Below are 16,863 nucleotides of genomic sequence, written 5' to 3'. Positions count from 1 at the left end.
AAATATATGGAAAATGAATAGACACACTTGTATATGACCTCTGTAATAGATGACCCAGTATATATAATAGGCTACACCCCATATGCAAACAGGCACATATGTGTATATAAATATTTTTTTCCTTGCCTTCTTGCCCTTATCCTGAAATTCTTAGCAATTTGGCCTGTCCCTGCTTATTAATGATGTTTCCAGAGCAGAGCTCATTGGTGCATTTTCAGCAATGGTCTGATTAATAGGTGGGCACGGGGGAGCTCTTTGGAAGCCAAGGCATTGCTGGCTTGTTGACCTTGATGCTCGGGGGATAGTCTTGCTTCAAACTATGGAATCTCAGTTAGCATCATAAATTGTGGAGCCACTAGTTTTATTGCCCTTCTGCCTCCTGCTGGGAATGTTGTTTCTCTTTAATAACGGGCTGAGCAGCAGCAATGAGCACTTCCCCTCCTCCTCCTCCCTCCATGACTTGCCTTTTACATTCTTTTCCCCCGCCTCCAGTTGCCACCTCCCAGCCCTGATCACTAAATCAGACACACACACACACACACACACACACACACACACACACACACGTACTAGACACACACACATGCGTCACGCAGCACTCACATGCACACTCAAGCATGCACACACACACACACAGGCATGCATGCACATGTGCTCACAGGATCACACACATTTACATGCAATATACACACCTGTGTATATATGTATACAAACCTGTCATCCTCTTTTTAGCTTCAGGCCTTAGTAAGAACACACCCTTTCCTTGGCACAGCTAAATCAGGCAGGGATTTTCAAAAGGCCCTTTTCTAAACATCAAAGAAAAACAGAAAGTAATCAATCTGAGAAAATATGAAGATAAAAATAGTCTTGTTTTCAAAATAGAGAATTTTAGAATCTCAGTGGAAATAGAGAAGAGCTGGCCTGCCTTCTAAGTACTGTTCTCAGAAGAAGAAAGATAATTCTCCTTGCTTCCTCATTTCCCCACCCCCGTGGCCTGCAGGAGACATCCCACTCCATGAGCCTCAGGGACTTATCTTCATACACAAACTTGTCTGGAGCTGGATCCAAGGGAAGATTCACTTTCCAGTCCACCACCAGCCCCTCCCATTTCTAGATCGCCCACTCCCACATTGAGGCTGCTCCAGCTCATGCTTCGGATCTCTGCTTCGTTGTCCCTGTTTTAGGGAAGTCCTCTGGGGTCTCCCTGTCTATCAAACCCTTCTCTTTACATTCAAGAGTACTATGTTTCTTTTTCCTTCCACAGTAGCCATGACAGTTGTAAATTTGTGTTTATTTGTGGGAGCATTTGGTTAATGTCTGTCTCCATAGCTGGAATGTAAACTCTTTCAGTGTAGGGATCCCACATTTGATTGTATTCATCCTTAAATCTGCAGCATCAATCCCATTACCAGAAATGTAGTTCACATTAAATAAATATTTACTGATTGAATAAACACCCTTGCTGTATTGCATTGCACACACAAGAGAGGTGACTTCCCAGATCTATTCTGGTTCAAAAGTCTAGTACACAATGTGTTTCCATATTGTAGTAGATGCAGTTGGTGCCCTGCTCAGATCCCCTTTACTGAGCTGATGGGTCCATGTCTCAGCAGTATTGGATGCCAGTGACTCACAGCTGGTCACTTCTCCGGAGAATTACTGTGGGATCAGGAGCTGGTTCATCCAGAAATTCCCGGGAAGCTACATTCTCCCCAGTAGGTGGTCAGTAGCCAATGGCCAACTAATAAGGCGGTAGAAAAGTATGGACCCCTTGCCTCAAAGTGGGAACTCTTTGTGATTCCATTCAAGGGTCCAAAGCTATCTACAGGATGGGGCTGGGATTAGATTTCAGCTGAACCCACACCTTTGTTGGCTTTTCCCTTGCCCTATAGGGCTTCCCTCACTCCCTTACAGGTTTTACCTGAGTGCATTCCCTTAATAACATTTGCATGTGAATCTCATTTTAGGAACTGCTTCTAGGGGACCTAAACCAAGACTCATTCAATATTCTTAACCAATGGGATACTAGTAAACTGACTCTCTGGAAGAAAACAAACAAACAAACAACAACCCCAATTTGTAGCATTTACCAATTTCCATGGTGAAAATATCTCCGGCTATGGCTGCTTTCAAGTCATCAATGTGCTGTCACTGAACACAAAGTTGGAAAGAGATACCACAGCTGGCTCATGGGAGGCAGTACGAGCCATGTCCAACATATCATAGCTTATAATATACGTAAATTCAAAGGTGTACACATGATGTTCACATTACTAGTAGTTCCATTTTGGTGTAATGTGCTAGGCATTTTGCTGAATACTTTGTATTTATTTCTGTTCTCACAACAACTTCAGGAAGTTTTCAGTATTGTTACCCACATTTGGCAGATGTAGAGTCTAGGGCTCACAGAGTTACATGATTTATCTAAGGTCACACTGCTAATAAATGATGAAGCTGAGATTCAGTTCTGACTTCAAAGTCTTAACGTATGACTAAATTTAGCGTCACCTACTAAAAAGGCCATAACTGCTCTCTTCCTGTGTATAAGATTTTGTATTTGGAATAGTAACATTTTCTGCATAGTAGTCTGCGTTTCTTAGCAGATTTGATTATTTCAATATTATAAACTATGCATGACAAAACAAGATTATTTTAAAGATGAGGATGTTGATTCTCATGATGATTTGTGCAAAGTTTGTGAGGGACAGAGATAGAGCTGCATGAAGATCAGGGCTTCTCTTAGTCAGGTGTCTTCCTGGGAGGCTTTGCTCTTTCCTCTCCAGAACCTCAACTCTCAGTGGCAACCACACTATTTTCTGGATGTGAAACCTATCCAACTCTTATCCAGAGAAGGCCAGCATAAAAGGCATTGTATGGAACGTCATTCATCCATTCTTCAGCAAATTGGGCACCTACTGTGCTTGAATCTAGGTTAGAAGTAAACTCCAGTAAAAAATTTATGAACAGGGCTTCTAAAGAATTGGAGTTTAAACCAATTCAGTTTAGCTTAACAGGATTATCAAGTACCTGCACCACCTTCAGGAAACTCCCACCGAGTTTCTGAGACTTTGTTTTGGAGTAACAGTTGCAAAGCACTAAGTGTAGAACTTAACACGTAACAGGCAATTGATATGTCTAACCAGGTCTTTTCTCCTTCCTTGGTCCAAGACTGGTAGCAGATCCTGCTGGAAAATGCCAGTGCATTTATGTTATGGTGGAATGGTGCACCTGGGATAGACAGGCCTGGAGGTTTTGGGTTCACCCCTTCAGGCCATCTTGTGGGGATGGAAACCTTGCCAGGGTTTGGGGAAGCCTGCCCAACTATTGTGTGATTTGACTTAAAATCAGATTTGAATAATCTATATAGCTCTAGAAGGAAATCTAGAGATAATCTTCATGTGCACAAATTGAGTTTAGGAATCAAGAATAATGGAGTCTACTCCCAGAACCATTGCTGGCACTGAGCTACAGACAAGACACCTGATGGGTGGGTTTACTTTCAGTTCTCAGCATAGGCTGTGGAATCAGGCAGAGCTAGGCTTGATTTTGGCTCTGTGGCCATGTCCTTGGCCAAATTATTTGACCTCTCTCAACCAAGTTTCCTCATTTGAAAACCGAAGGTAAAAATTATGCTTTTTTACTGCCTTCTTGAGAAAATATAATGTGATTATTCATAATTAGCCATCTGGTCAGCAATCGGCACTTTAAATGAGTTCATCGGTAGATGTTATTGGTATTATTATTACTATTATTATCACTTTTAAAATGGGCTAATGCTGTCTGCCCTCTCTGCCTCTTAGAGTGGCCACGTTGATGGTTATATACTTGAGCATCTAAATCAAATTCTAGAAGTTATGAGATGATGTGCTTTCTTCCTCTTCTGTTGGAGACAACCTTAGACAAAAGTCAATTCTCTCCCAGGCTGGAACTGTGGATGAGTTAGGTGTTTGTTAAGTGGAATAGGGAGCAACTTATGGATCACACTGTTCATTTAGCGCCTGTAAGTCAACAGGCGTTGATCGCGAGGGGTCTGATGAGTCTCCTGAAACACGTATCTGTTGAGGGTTTGGTGTATGTAAGGGATATGGAGATGTCTAAGGGATAGATCCTTCTTCAAGGAGCTCACCATTAACAGTTCTCACCATCTGATAGTCTGGTGAAAGCTACCCGTCCTCTCCTCTCAGGGGCAGAGAGAACTCTACAGGTTTCTACATACACTATTTTACTTACAATTTTAGGTTAAACTTAGACATAGACTTCGTTATTAAGAAATTTTAATTTGGTTGGCATTTATTGAATAACTGCTGGGTGCCTGGAGTTGTGCTAGTTCCAGGGGTGGATACAGAAAAAGTTCTCAACACTTGCTGAGACTCAGCTTGTTATCAACACAGCTCTCAAAACACTTGTGCTATGTTAAGGTGGTTAATCATGAACTCGATAGACTGCAAACCAGAGTTGATTAGGACTGCACAGAAGGGGCCCACTGAAGGGCTATGGGTTATCTCTATGGGGAGAAAAGGCTCCTGGCTGAGCTTGGCTGGAGGTGGTGAGAAGATTTATTAGTCAACCGAGACCCCCAAGGATACCCTGTTCTTCCTGCCCATCTGGGCCTATTCTGGGTGGAGTTACCATCTCGTGAACATACTTGACTTCATATTAGCTGTCAGTCTGAAATATCCAGATCACCCTGAGCCCAACCTTCCTCCTCATTCAGCTTGCCCTGGATGTATCAGACAGATGGGAAAGTAGCTGGACTTTAAAGAAATCCTTCAATGAGCCAAACACCCTAGCAGACAAGTACACACTCATACATATATATTTAATGTAATGGGCATTATTATATCTGCTCTACTGATTAGAAAACGAAGAAAACTTATAGTCACATAGAAGGAAGGCAGTGTGTTTGACTCCATATTCTCAGCTTTTTCCATTACCCTGGTTAAAAGCTGGAAATGTAGGAAAAACATCTCAGTGTAGATACAGGTTGAAGAAGATCAATGTCTCTGCCCTCAAATAACTCACAGGCAAGTAGAGAGGTTCTTAACCTTTTATGTGGAAGAACAATGGTGTGGAGAAATTGTGTAACTTTGAGAATCTCCCCAGACAAATAGGAGAATCTTGCATACAGTTTCAGGGAAATATCCCAATCCTCAGCAGAGACTCAGGGCTTAGATGCCCTGGAAATAGACACTTAGTAATTCCAAGGTGCCCATGCCCTATAAAGGAAATGATGCCAAGCACTGTACTAGAATCCACATGAAAAAAGTAAGTGCTGGTTGTGCAATTCGCCCTTTCCATGCTGACTGTTGCCTCAGAGCTTAGAAGAGAGATGTGCAGGACGTCAATCAGTCAAAAGGTCTCAGGCCATTCCATTAGATGCAGGGCTGACTGTTCAGCAACTAATTGCACAGCAGAACAACTACTGCTAATGGCTATGGATCCATTTGTGTAATCAAAGTGAGTCCTCATGGGCTTTTTTGGGTAAATTGGAGATGGGGTATAATTCCCTTTGCAGAACAGGTCTGTATGGAAAGTTTGCCAGCAAAAAAGCCGATGGATTGCCTAGTGTCTTCTTATTTACTTTCAACCTAAATAGGAAAGTTAGAATTGGCAGAATTGCTAAGAGATAACTTTCTCCCCTCTCCTCTGAGGAGAATTCTCTGCCACTTGAACAAGAGATTGACAAAAGTCCATACTTTGCTTACTCTTTCAGAGACTTTAATTAAAATTACATAATTATTTCAAAGCTTTTTGAAGAAGGCTTGTTTTTCTTTTGAATGCATCATTTTATTCTATCTTTAATAGGGCTATATTTTATTCTCCCCTTCCCCCAAACTACAGAACTCTTAAATTACTGGACATTCCACTCACATGATATGTCTATTTTCTGCCTCAAGTCTAGGTTTCTCAGAACAATGTTTCAATTAGGAAGCAATGATGCTGCAGATGATTATTCAACTACAGATCATTGATATAGTCTTCATTACTCTGAGGAGAAATCATCAAGGAAAGTTGAAAAGTCCATTTTCCTCTCCTGAACTTTTTGGTCTAGAGCTAGGAATTGGTTATGGCCTAAGCTAAATGAACTAGACATTAAATCCTGATTCATAATACTCAACCGGGAGCCAAAAGAGTCTTAGTTGAGAGGAATGGAGCAAAAATAAAAATGCCAAACAGTATAAAATAGGAAATCATTCAGGTCCCTCTTTGTTTTAGCTTATTTTCTGCTCCCCCCGCCCCCAAAATAAAAGATCTGGTTGGTTTTTTTTTTTTTTTTTTTTTTTTTTACATAAAAACAACTACAGATAGATCTACCATACGACCCAGCAATCCCACTGCTGGGTATATATCCAAAGGAACGGAAATCACCATCTCGAAGGGATACCTGCTCTCCCATGTTCATCGCAGCTCTGTTTACAATAGCCAAGAGTTAGAACCAATCTAAGTGTCTATCAACAGATTACTGGACAAGGAAAATGTGGTATATATACACAATGGAATACTACTCAGCCATAAAAAAGAATGAAATGCTGACATTTGCAGCAACATGGATGAGTCTGGAGAAATTAGGTTAAGTGAAATAAGCCAGGCACAGAAAGAGAAATACCACATGTTCTCACTCATATCTGGGTGCTAAGAAGGAAAGGAAGGAAAGGAAGGAAAGGAAGAAGGGAGGAAGGGAGGGAAGGAGGACCTAGGAAGGACCACAAGAATATGTTGAGCTTTCAGAAGGAGAGAACAAACCTAAGGTTACTAGAGATGGGGGGAGGGAGGAAGGGGGTTTGGGAAGTGATAGGTCCTGCAAGGGGCATAAAGAAAAATCACGATTTGTAACAATGAATATGCTAATAATAAATAAATAAACTTTCAAAAAAATAAGATTGACTAAAGTATCTTAGGGACTGCTAGGGTTCTAGTTTTTGATCTCTGTGTTGGTTACAGTTATGCATTTGTATTATACTTTTCTATATGTATATTATAACTGTATATGTGTCTACATATACTTTATGTTTATATATTTCTGTATATAGTAAAGTGTTTTTAAAAAGAATGAAAAGACTATTCTTTAGAAAAGAATATTAAAATGCTTTAAAAATATTTTTTTAAAAAAATATTCTAAAACCTGAACTTTTAGGAGGAAAAATAATAAAGTCATCTAACATAAATTAAAATATTCAAAATCACAGTCAGCCAAATGTCTGCTATATTAGTTTAAAGATTCTGTGAAACAGGACCAAGACAGCTCAACTCAACCAAATACACTGAATTGAGAGTTTCAGAGGGATCTTCTAACTCCCTTCCAGGGCATCTGATAGCAGCCCCCCCCCCCCCCCGGCTGTCTCTGGGTGCCTTGCATGAATCCAGCCCCTGACCTTCTCTGGGTCCCCACTTCATAGCTTGTGGCTCCTCAGGCAGAGTCCTGGCTGCCATTAGCTATGAGGTCAGATATGGTCAGTCCTTACCTGAGCAACCTCACAGGCCCACCAGGCTATGGAGCGTGAATAGAGTCTGTAGCCAGATTCTTGGTGTCATTTGTGCCTAGGTGTTGGTGTGCAGCTGGGAAATCCCCCCATCTCCTATGCTTGTTATGGGCCCCGTTAGTTCACACATGCTTTGGCTGGTTTACTGAGCAGCCCTCCAGTGTCCTGTTGGAGACTGCCCCTGCCCACCTCTTGCACATCTCTATCGGAAAAGGGGCTGGTCCTAGCTCCTCCTATCCCCCTGCTCTGACTGCTGAGATTCCACATTTTACCTCCTTTGTGTACATATTGGATTTTAAACATGAGGTGTCAGCTAGACATCTGGCACAGTGGTTTTTGTGCCTGACATCCGCAGCTTCAGTTCCCTGTTTTATCCTGCCCAAGGCTCCCATTCATGTGCCTCCTTCAGCTTGGCCTCAGCCACCCTGTTTCCATTTTGTTCCTTCTTCCCCTCCCTGTTGGCTCCTGCTGTTTGGTGTCTGAGTTATGACCTCCTATGTCCCAATGCTTTAGGGAAGCTGTTAACTTCAGAAATGGGAAGGTCTGACTTAAAGACAGGAGGAAGGGAAGCAGAGTCAGAGCCAAGACCCTAAGTCAGCAGCAGGAGCAGCAGTATGTGAACACACAAGAGACGGTGGCACGTGTGAGCACTGAGCCTGGACAGAGACAATGCAGCAGCTGCCGGGAAAGGAGCACAGCCCAGGCTACCACCAGGCAACCCTTGTGCCCAGTCTGGTTGCACTGCCTTGTAGGGGCAGCAAGAGAGGTTGAGGTGTAATGACACATACAGATCTGTTTATCTGTCTTTGTCCCCAATACCTGGTTTAGTCCCTTACCTATTCTTTCTTTATTCATTTCCAAAAGAATTTAAAGATGTTAATTCTCCCAATGTCATGGATCATGTGGCTCTAAAATGCCCCTCCAAAACCCTGTATAGAGCATAATTTCTGAAAATATATCTCAGAAGACACAATTCTCCAAGGCCAGGGTCAGGGAGAGAATAGCAAGTGTGTTGGAGGATGTCAATAAATCTGCAGGACCTCAGACACGTTATTCAGCCTCTCTGCTGAACCCATCTCCTCCTTGTCTGTAAATGCAGATAATGATCGTGGCCCTGCCTGATCCTTGGTGGTGAGGCCAAGATAAGATGAGAGAGAGCTCTTAGTAAACTACACAGTGAGGAGTTATTATGAGCAGAATGTGCACAAATTTCAGGAAATGAGATTCTGCTGGACAGCAAGAGCCTCGTGATATAGGAAGTGTCTCAAAGTCCGGCCTTTTAAATTGCTATCAAAACATGCATGTAACAAAACCTTTGTTGCACTGTTGGCTGCTGGGATGCATGTCTGCTTTCCTGGGCTGTAACTGCATAGTCCTGTTTATTCCACCCTTCTCGAGATTCTCTCTGTTGCTTGCAGAATCCTGGCTCTCTCGCTTTTCTGTTCTCTTTTTTCTGTTCCTCAGTATCCATCATTGTAACTTTCCTCTATTTGTGTCTTAAAAATTTACAGTTATGAAGAATCCCCTCTCCAACCTGCTATTGGTTCTTACTTTACTTGTTTAATCTGGGTGATCTCACCCTCCCCAATCCAACTCCTGATAACCCCCAAATCCATTGACAAACCCCATTCTCTCCCCCAACTTCCAAACCTGTGTATCTTCTTGTTGACTCCTCCTGTTTCCCTCATATGCCCCTAACTAACCTCATGAACTTCCCCACAAAATTTCTCTTCCCCCTAATCTTCTGTATCCGACCATTATTTGTATCTCGCCCAAGTCAGAATGACTGGCTAAGATGTTAAGCATCCTCGAGGACAGCAACCACACCTGTCTCCTTTCATTACAGAATCCCCAGTGCCTTGTACATGATGGGGGCTCAGCAGATCTTGTGTTTTTGTTTTTTAATGTGTAAAAGACTCATATCTTCTTCTTTATTATTATATAATAATAAAATAACAATAATCATACAAATTTGATAGCTAGAACTTGACATAGTGCTTAGCATGAGTGTTTGCAGGGTGTAAGGTACCACATCAAACACTTTATATAATTACATAATGTAATACCCACATGCACACACACGTCTCTATATGCATGTATATTTATATGTGGTGTATATAAGGGAGGCAAAACTTTACCTCTGCTCTCTTAGGGTCTCCAACTGAGCCTGAGAATTAATTTGGCATAAGACAGATTAACAGAAGAAAAGCATATAAATTTATTTAATGTAATTTTTATGTGACACAGGAGCCCTTATAAGGAAATGAAGACCCCAAAAAACTGGCAAAACCTGAATGCTTTTATACTAGTTTAAACAAAAAGAGGCAATATGAAAAAGTAACTAAAATGTATGGGGAGGCCAAAAAAAGATAAAAATTGTTTTAACAAGGTCTGCTGTACAGCCTTCTCTTGGTCTCTACTCCCATCCACGATGATAGGAACATTTCTTTTCTCCTGGTATAGAGAGGGCAGTTCTCACATGCTAACTTCATCTCTTGTTTTTAAGAAAAAGAAAGGGATCAGAGTGTCCTTATTGCATCTGCTGTTTTTCAACTCTCTTTAACTTGAAATAGTCAATATGCCAGATATATATACACCCACACATACACACATATACATACAAATATCTGTATATATGTATAATTTGTATTAGCCTGAGATGTATAATTTACCCATTTTATAAACAAATAAACTAGATTTTCTCAAACTCATACAGATAACAAATGGTAGAAGAGCATTTGCATTCCATTTCCAAGTGACTTACAAATAAAAAATGTCTTTGTGTCAGAGGCTACTATTTTCCCTACTTTGTAGACAGGGAGACTGCTGTGGAATGAGTTGCATGTCTTGCTCAAGGTCACAGCTGGTGAGCCACAGAACAGGATCTCAGCCCAGAGACTGTGCTATGCTGCCCCTCATGTGCAACAGTCCACCTGGTAGCTGCTGTGTTCTGATGCCTCAATATCTACTGCAACGCAAGTCCTTCCTTCTTGAGCTCTGTGTCCTCTGTCTGGTATCAAGCATTGATATGTGGTTGAATAAATGGATAAAAGAGTGAATAAATGAGTGAAAAAAAGTAAATGAATACATGAATATCCATGTTTGCTTTAACTCCTTTGGTAGGCCTGCTTTTTCCCACATTTTTTTTCTTAAAAGCTATTTTTTTTTTCATACCTAATGTTTTAAGTAGTTTAGTATTGCTTTCCAAAGACAATTGTCATTATTCCTTTAGGTCTTTTCATCCATGATCATTTTTCCTTTAAACAGCTGATCGAAGAGGATATGTTTCCTTCGTACAGGTCATTTTTGTCTAGTAGTGACGCCAAATGTTTTATCTCATGGAAATGCATCTTCAATTCTATAATGGAAGTCAATGGGAGTTAATAAATGGAATGGAAAAAGCACATTGCTGCCAACTGCTTAAATGTGCATATGTTCCATCCTGAGAATCCCACCTGTCCTCACAGCATGCCTCATGGGGAATCCTACCAGCAGCTGGATGCACATTATTTGAGACATTGGCTGTGTGACTGTTTGATCGGGGGTGTCATGCTCATAGGGATGCTGGGGTGCTTAGGGTATATATCACAGACCCCAGTTCTGTAAGGAGGTTGCTTGTACTTTTGGAATGAAGACACTCAGTCTTTCTCAAACTCACCACAAAACATTTGTGAGGCTGGATTCACTTCTTATTTTTTTCTGTCCAAGCCTATTCATGGCCACTGCCATGCTCTAGGTCTAATTTATTGAACAGATGTTTATGAACTTCTATAGTGCCTAGTTCTGTGCTGGATAAGAGGCACAGTGGCACTGCAGGTAGAAGCCCATGCTAGAGCCAGAATCCCTGGGGTTTTGGTTATAACACTGAGATTTTAAGAAAGTTATTAAGTCCTTCCAGGTTCCCATATTGTCATCTGTAAAGAGTGAGTAATAATTGTGCCTTCTTCATGAGGTTATTGGCAGAATTAAGTGAAATAAAGTTATTAAAGCATCAAGGTCAGTCCTGACAAAGGGTAGATGCTCACTGGGTATTATTACTGGTGAAGGTGATGACAATGATGATGGTGATGATGGTGGTGGTGATGATGCTGCATTGTGGAAGATGCAGAGCTGACTTAGAGGCAGTATCATTTTTTAAGACACTCAACAGCCAGGTGGGGAGATAGATAGCCTTCATTCAGTCGCTCACAAGGAAGGTATAAATAACAGGTACAGAAGTTCAGCTGGCAGAAAGCACCCTTGACTAAGGTTATCAGGAAAGGATTCTTAGAAGTGTTAGTATCTAAGTCGGGCCCCCCAAATATGTAGGCTTTGGAGATGCAAGGATAGACTGTTGAGGAAACAAAATCAAATGCAGTGTTTGGAAACAAAATCAAATGCAGCAATAACTCCTTCTGAAAAGCTGAGATATTTTCAGGATGTCTTTGCTGTATGTTCTGCCATGAAAAATTGTGATGAGAATTTTACATTTATAAAGCACATTTATTTTTAGAGGCTCCAGTGATACTATTAAAATCTAAAACCTTCAATTTTAATATTGGTCTTTCTTAAAAGTGATTTTTGTCTTTTCTTCCAAGGAGCTCCATAACTCATATCAGAGTTAGTGAGATGTCTGGACTAACTGTGAAATCCAAAATTATTTGGGTATTAAAAATTAAAAAAAATAGTTTTAAGACATCTTTCAAACTGTCAGAGAATCCTTGGAATACTGTCCACTTTGGAAGCAAACAGCTGAGTATCCTATAAAACAGGTCAAGCAGCTGTAGACAGTATCCACTGAGAATTTTGCAAGATACAGCAAAAGACACTTCTCAGTGCCCAATGATGACACTGTGAGCCCTGAATCATCAGTCTGTACCAACAGCGTACTATGTACTATGACATGCTAATCATGCCATGTTCTTGCATGTGACACTTTCTTTACGGGAGCCTTGTCAAATCCTACCTCACCATCAGTAAGAAGATAAATCTGATGGCTTTGGATACACAAGGGTCTACAAATTTTAACACCATTAACTGTGCAGAAGTACCTAATTCTAGCAACCTGAGACAAGGGGAAACACAGTGGCTACCCCATCTGAAGTAGCCTCCCTCCTAAAAATCTCTCATTGCTACTCATGCATGCTATATCTCATTACCTCTTTTGTGTATTAATTGCCTTTTCCTTACTGAAAGTATTTAGTTGGGTAGTTGATTGTTTAATATCTCTCTCCTCCACATTACTGTAGCTTCTAGTATCCTTAGTACCTTGTAGAGTGTTTGATGCATAGTAGACTGCTTAAAAAAAAAAACTGAATAAATGAATGGATGAATAAATGAGTGATTGCTACAGTTATTTCTCTGGTTGAGGTCTCATTAACTTTCATCTGGTCTACTACATTACTATTATTTATCATGACTTCTAACTTTTAAAAAACTTTTGTAAAAACTTTTGTATTGAAGCATATTCAGAAAGGTGCGCATATCATAGATGCACTTTTTCTAGTCTGATAAATTTTTACACACTGAACACACACATAAAATCCTTTTCTAGATTAAAAATAGAGCACTACCAGCCTCCTGGGAGCTGTCTGGTTGCTCCCTTCTAGATATAGAGTGACACCTGCTCAAAGGTAATCATTATACAACAGCAAACCTTGGTCTTGTCTGTTTTAGTCCTTTACATACATAGACTCATTCAGCATGTACCCTTTTGAGTTTGTCTTCTTCCACTTAATATCATGAGATTTATCTGTATTGTTTTGTATAGGCATAGAGTGTTCAACTGTAGAGTAAACTATTGCATGAACATGCAGAAATTTAATTATCCACTGTCTACTATTTTATTTGGGTAGTTTCCAGTTTGGAACTATCATGAGTAGCTCTGCTATAAACAGTCTTGTACATGACTTTGGGTGCACACACATACACATAGCTGTTGGGCATATATCTGGGAATGGAATTACTGCTAGGTAATAGGATCTGCACACGTTCAGCTTAATGAATACCACCAAAAAGTTTTACAAAGTGGTTATACTAATTGACAATTCTAGAAATTATAGTGTATGAGAATTTTGGTTACTCCAAAATTATTCTTGCAAACACTTATTTTCTATCTTTTTCATTTTACTGTGGTAGCTTTTTAGCTGCTCTTTCTACCTACAGTCTCACATGCCTATTACATGGAACACATTTCTTCCAGCCTCCAGAGGGATTAGATAAAGTCAATATCTGGTATCAACTCTTTAATACTCACCAAGACTAAGCACAATTGCGAGCTCAAATCCATTCGGACTATGTGAGAAAGGATTCAGTGTAAGGTAATATGGCATGGTGGGTCCTGTGGCTAAATAGGTAATACACGCCTCACATTCAATGCAAATTTGAAAAATACAGACTTGGCTAGATTAGGCCTGCCTGGTGGCCATGTGTTTAAAACCCTGAATTTCTAGGAAAACTCCTTAATGCAGGTTTCAGTCTCTTCTGATCCCTGCCTTTTCCCATTTGACTTGCTGCAGTCACTCTTTCCTACAATTTTCCACCCTGCCATGAAGCAGTCATACATGGCCACACCTCCAGTGCTTCGAACATTCTGTTCTTATGGTTTGGTCACTCTTTCACTTCTTTGCCTGCTGGGGACATTCAGAGCTTGCTCGGATGACCCAGTGGAGGCTTCCTAATCCTATAGGAACAGATCACTCCATCCCAGTCCATTTCCCATGGAGCCTTTTTTCTGGACTCTCTTATCTACTTATCACTTGGTTCTGAAATCATTTGTTTACTTGCCTGATTTACAAGTTAGAACTTGAGCACTAGGATTTAAATGACAGGGACTGGATTTAAGTCATTATGGTATTCAAGGGCCTGGGATATAGTAGATGCTTAATAAATGTTTGCTGAATGAATGGATGAGTGAATGAGTGCAATCCTGGACTTTGGGTAGATGAGTATTATGCTAGGAAAGTGCCATTCATTGTGTTGGATGACATCAAATGTGGAAAAAGTATGTAAAATTCAAAATGCTTCTTTGGAGACCTGAGAAAGAGAGTATGATAGATAGGACTGGATTAAGAAGAGAAAGTAAGAACGAATGCTAGAATGCTTGAATAATAGGGCTTTCTAAACTGGGAGTACTAGCAGTAACAATGCTATTTCTAGGCCTTGTTATAGTGCTTGAATATATTATATGCTTAATTCTCATCATAATTCTACCAGAAGTATTCTCCATTTTACAGATGATGAAATTGAGCAGAGAGAGGTTAAGTAAACTGTTTAAGGAAGGCAAAGTTGTTGAAACAAGATCTGAATCCAAAAAGTCTAGTTTGTTTCAGTCTCAACCATTTTGCATGAATTACCTCTCAATTATTTGTATTTCTCTCAAAAACCCAGGAACATAAGCAGAACAAGTACTGACCCTGTTTTCTTGGTGAGAAGGCCAATGTTCACCAACATATGTAACTTATCCATGATAATACAGTGATTTAATGAAGGAACTGGGAGTCTCCAAATCTAGCATTTTTTTTTTTTTTCACTTTTTCAAAACATAGGTGGGTGTTGAAGGGAGGGGAGAGGCAGCTCCAGAAATAAATCTTACATCTTCTTCTTTGTTCACAACAGAGGCAGCAAGACTGGTCATGCTCAGCATCTAGAACAGGGCAAAAACAAGCTAGGAGGCCCGGGTCTGGAGCTGGGTCTCATCTCCCCTTCAAGGATCCCCAGCATTTCCCAGGGCCCGACCACTGCAGGCATCGTGCCAAACAGAGCCAGAAGTTTAGTCTACTGGATGCCTCTTGGGAATACTTGTCTGCGGAACACATTTTAAGGCAAATCCAAACCATTTTGCTGGAGGCTACCCCAGTAGACACGAAGGTCATGCTATGGTTCCCAGCTGTCCTGGTGCCTATTCAGAGTTTCACCATGTCACTCCCATACACATACACACACTTGAGAAATGATGACTTACAGCCATTACCCTTTGAAAAAAACACCCTTTGGAGTTGAGGCATTTGTTAATCGTCTGAAACTTATTTGAGTAGTAACTCAATTGTTTCTAGCAAAAAAATCTAGTATTGCCATAAGGGGATATACAACTTCACCATACTTTTTTTTACAACAGGGAGAATTTTCTTTGATTATCAACAAGGTTTAACATAGTCTGTCATCTTTGCTTACTGGTTCTAGTTCATATTTAGTAAATAGTCTTTCCTTTTGTGTTCTTTGCCTTTTTATCTATTAGAGTATTAAGTTTCTCGTATTGATTTGTCTAAGTTATTAGCCAAATAAATGCAAAACTATTCCATATGCCACATTGCTTCATGTATATTATTGCTGTACATAACATTCTAAATTTTAAAATTTATATAGTTGAGATATAGAGAAATATTTAATCTGTACAATTACCTTTACAATTTTCCAATTTCTTGTCACTTACCTCAAGATTTTAACAAATTAGCAACTTTACGCTATTCTAGTTTCTTATATTGACATTTCAGTCTATCTGAAATGTATTCTGATATGTGGTATGACAGGAAAAAAGAGTGTTTATTTTAACTAAGTCACCTTAGCAATATTTGTGAAATAATTCTTCCCAATGACTGGCAATGCTTTATTTATTATATGTTAAACCTTGGTATATACTGGGAGCAATTATTTTTGGCTACAACCTAGTCCTCTCCTTATTAGTCTTCCTTCTCAAATTTTCTTTTGTAGTGTGATTTATTTATCTTTACATACAGATGTTAGAATTTTCCTGAAGACAAAAATCCTTCTGTACTATTACTGGAAGGATATAATGCATAAATAATAATTTTATTCTTTATTGCCATCATATACACCTCTGGTCTATGTCTTTTTCCATCAACAACAACTTCCACAACAATATTATCCAATACTAGTAAACATGGTTCTTTTGTTACTGATTAAGCAGCTATACCTCTAAGTCAACCATGAAATATAATCATGGCTATAACTTAGAAAAATGCACACTCTATTTTTAATGTATAGTTTTCTTAATTATAAGAAATAATGTATGTTTATGAGAAAAATTTAAAAAATAAAAAATGTAAAATATACTTTTTATTTTCATCATTGTCACAACTATCCAATGTGTTGTATGTGATAAAAAGCCTCCTTTATCATAGTAAAAAGCATATTCCACTTTTATACTTTAATATTTTGATTAATTATCTTGGAATTTCAACAAAGGACTTTGACTTTTTTTTACATATTAAAAATAAAAGTAATAATAATTCAAATAGATGGCTAAAAGAGACATTCAGAGGTATAACTTAAAGATGTAAAAGATTGCTAACCTCGAGTGATCAAAAACTATAAGCATTAAATTATTTTTTTAATATAACAATACATATTTAGATATGATACTGCTCTATGCTGATGAGGATGT

This window comes from Cynocephalus volans, chromosome 1 (genome assembly GCF_027409185.1).
Source record: "Cynocephalus volans isolate mCynVol1 chromosome 1, mCynVol1.pri, whole genome shotgun sequence".
Classification (NCBI taxonomy): domain Eukaryota; kingdom Metazoa; phylum Chordata; class Mammalia; order Dermoptera; family Cynocephalidae; genus Cynocephalus; species Cynocephalus volans.
Note: the sequence above shows the minus strand (reverse complement) of the source record.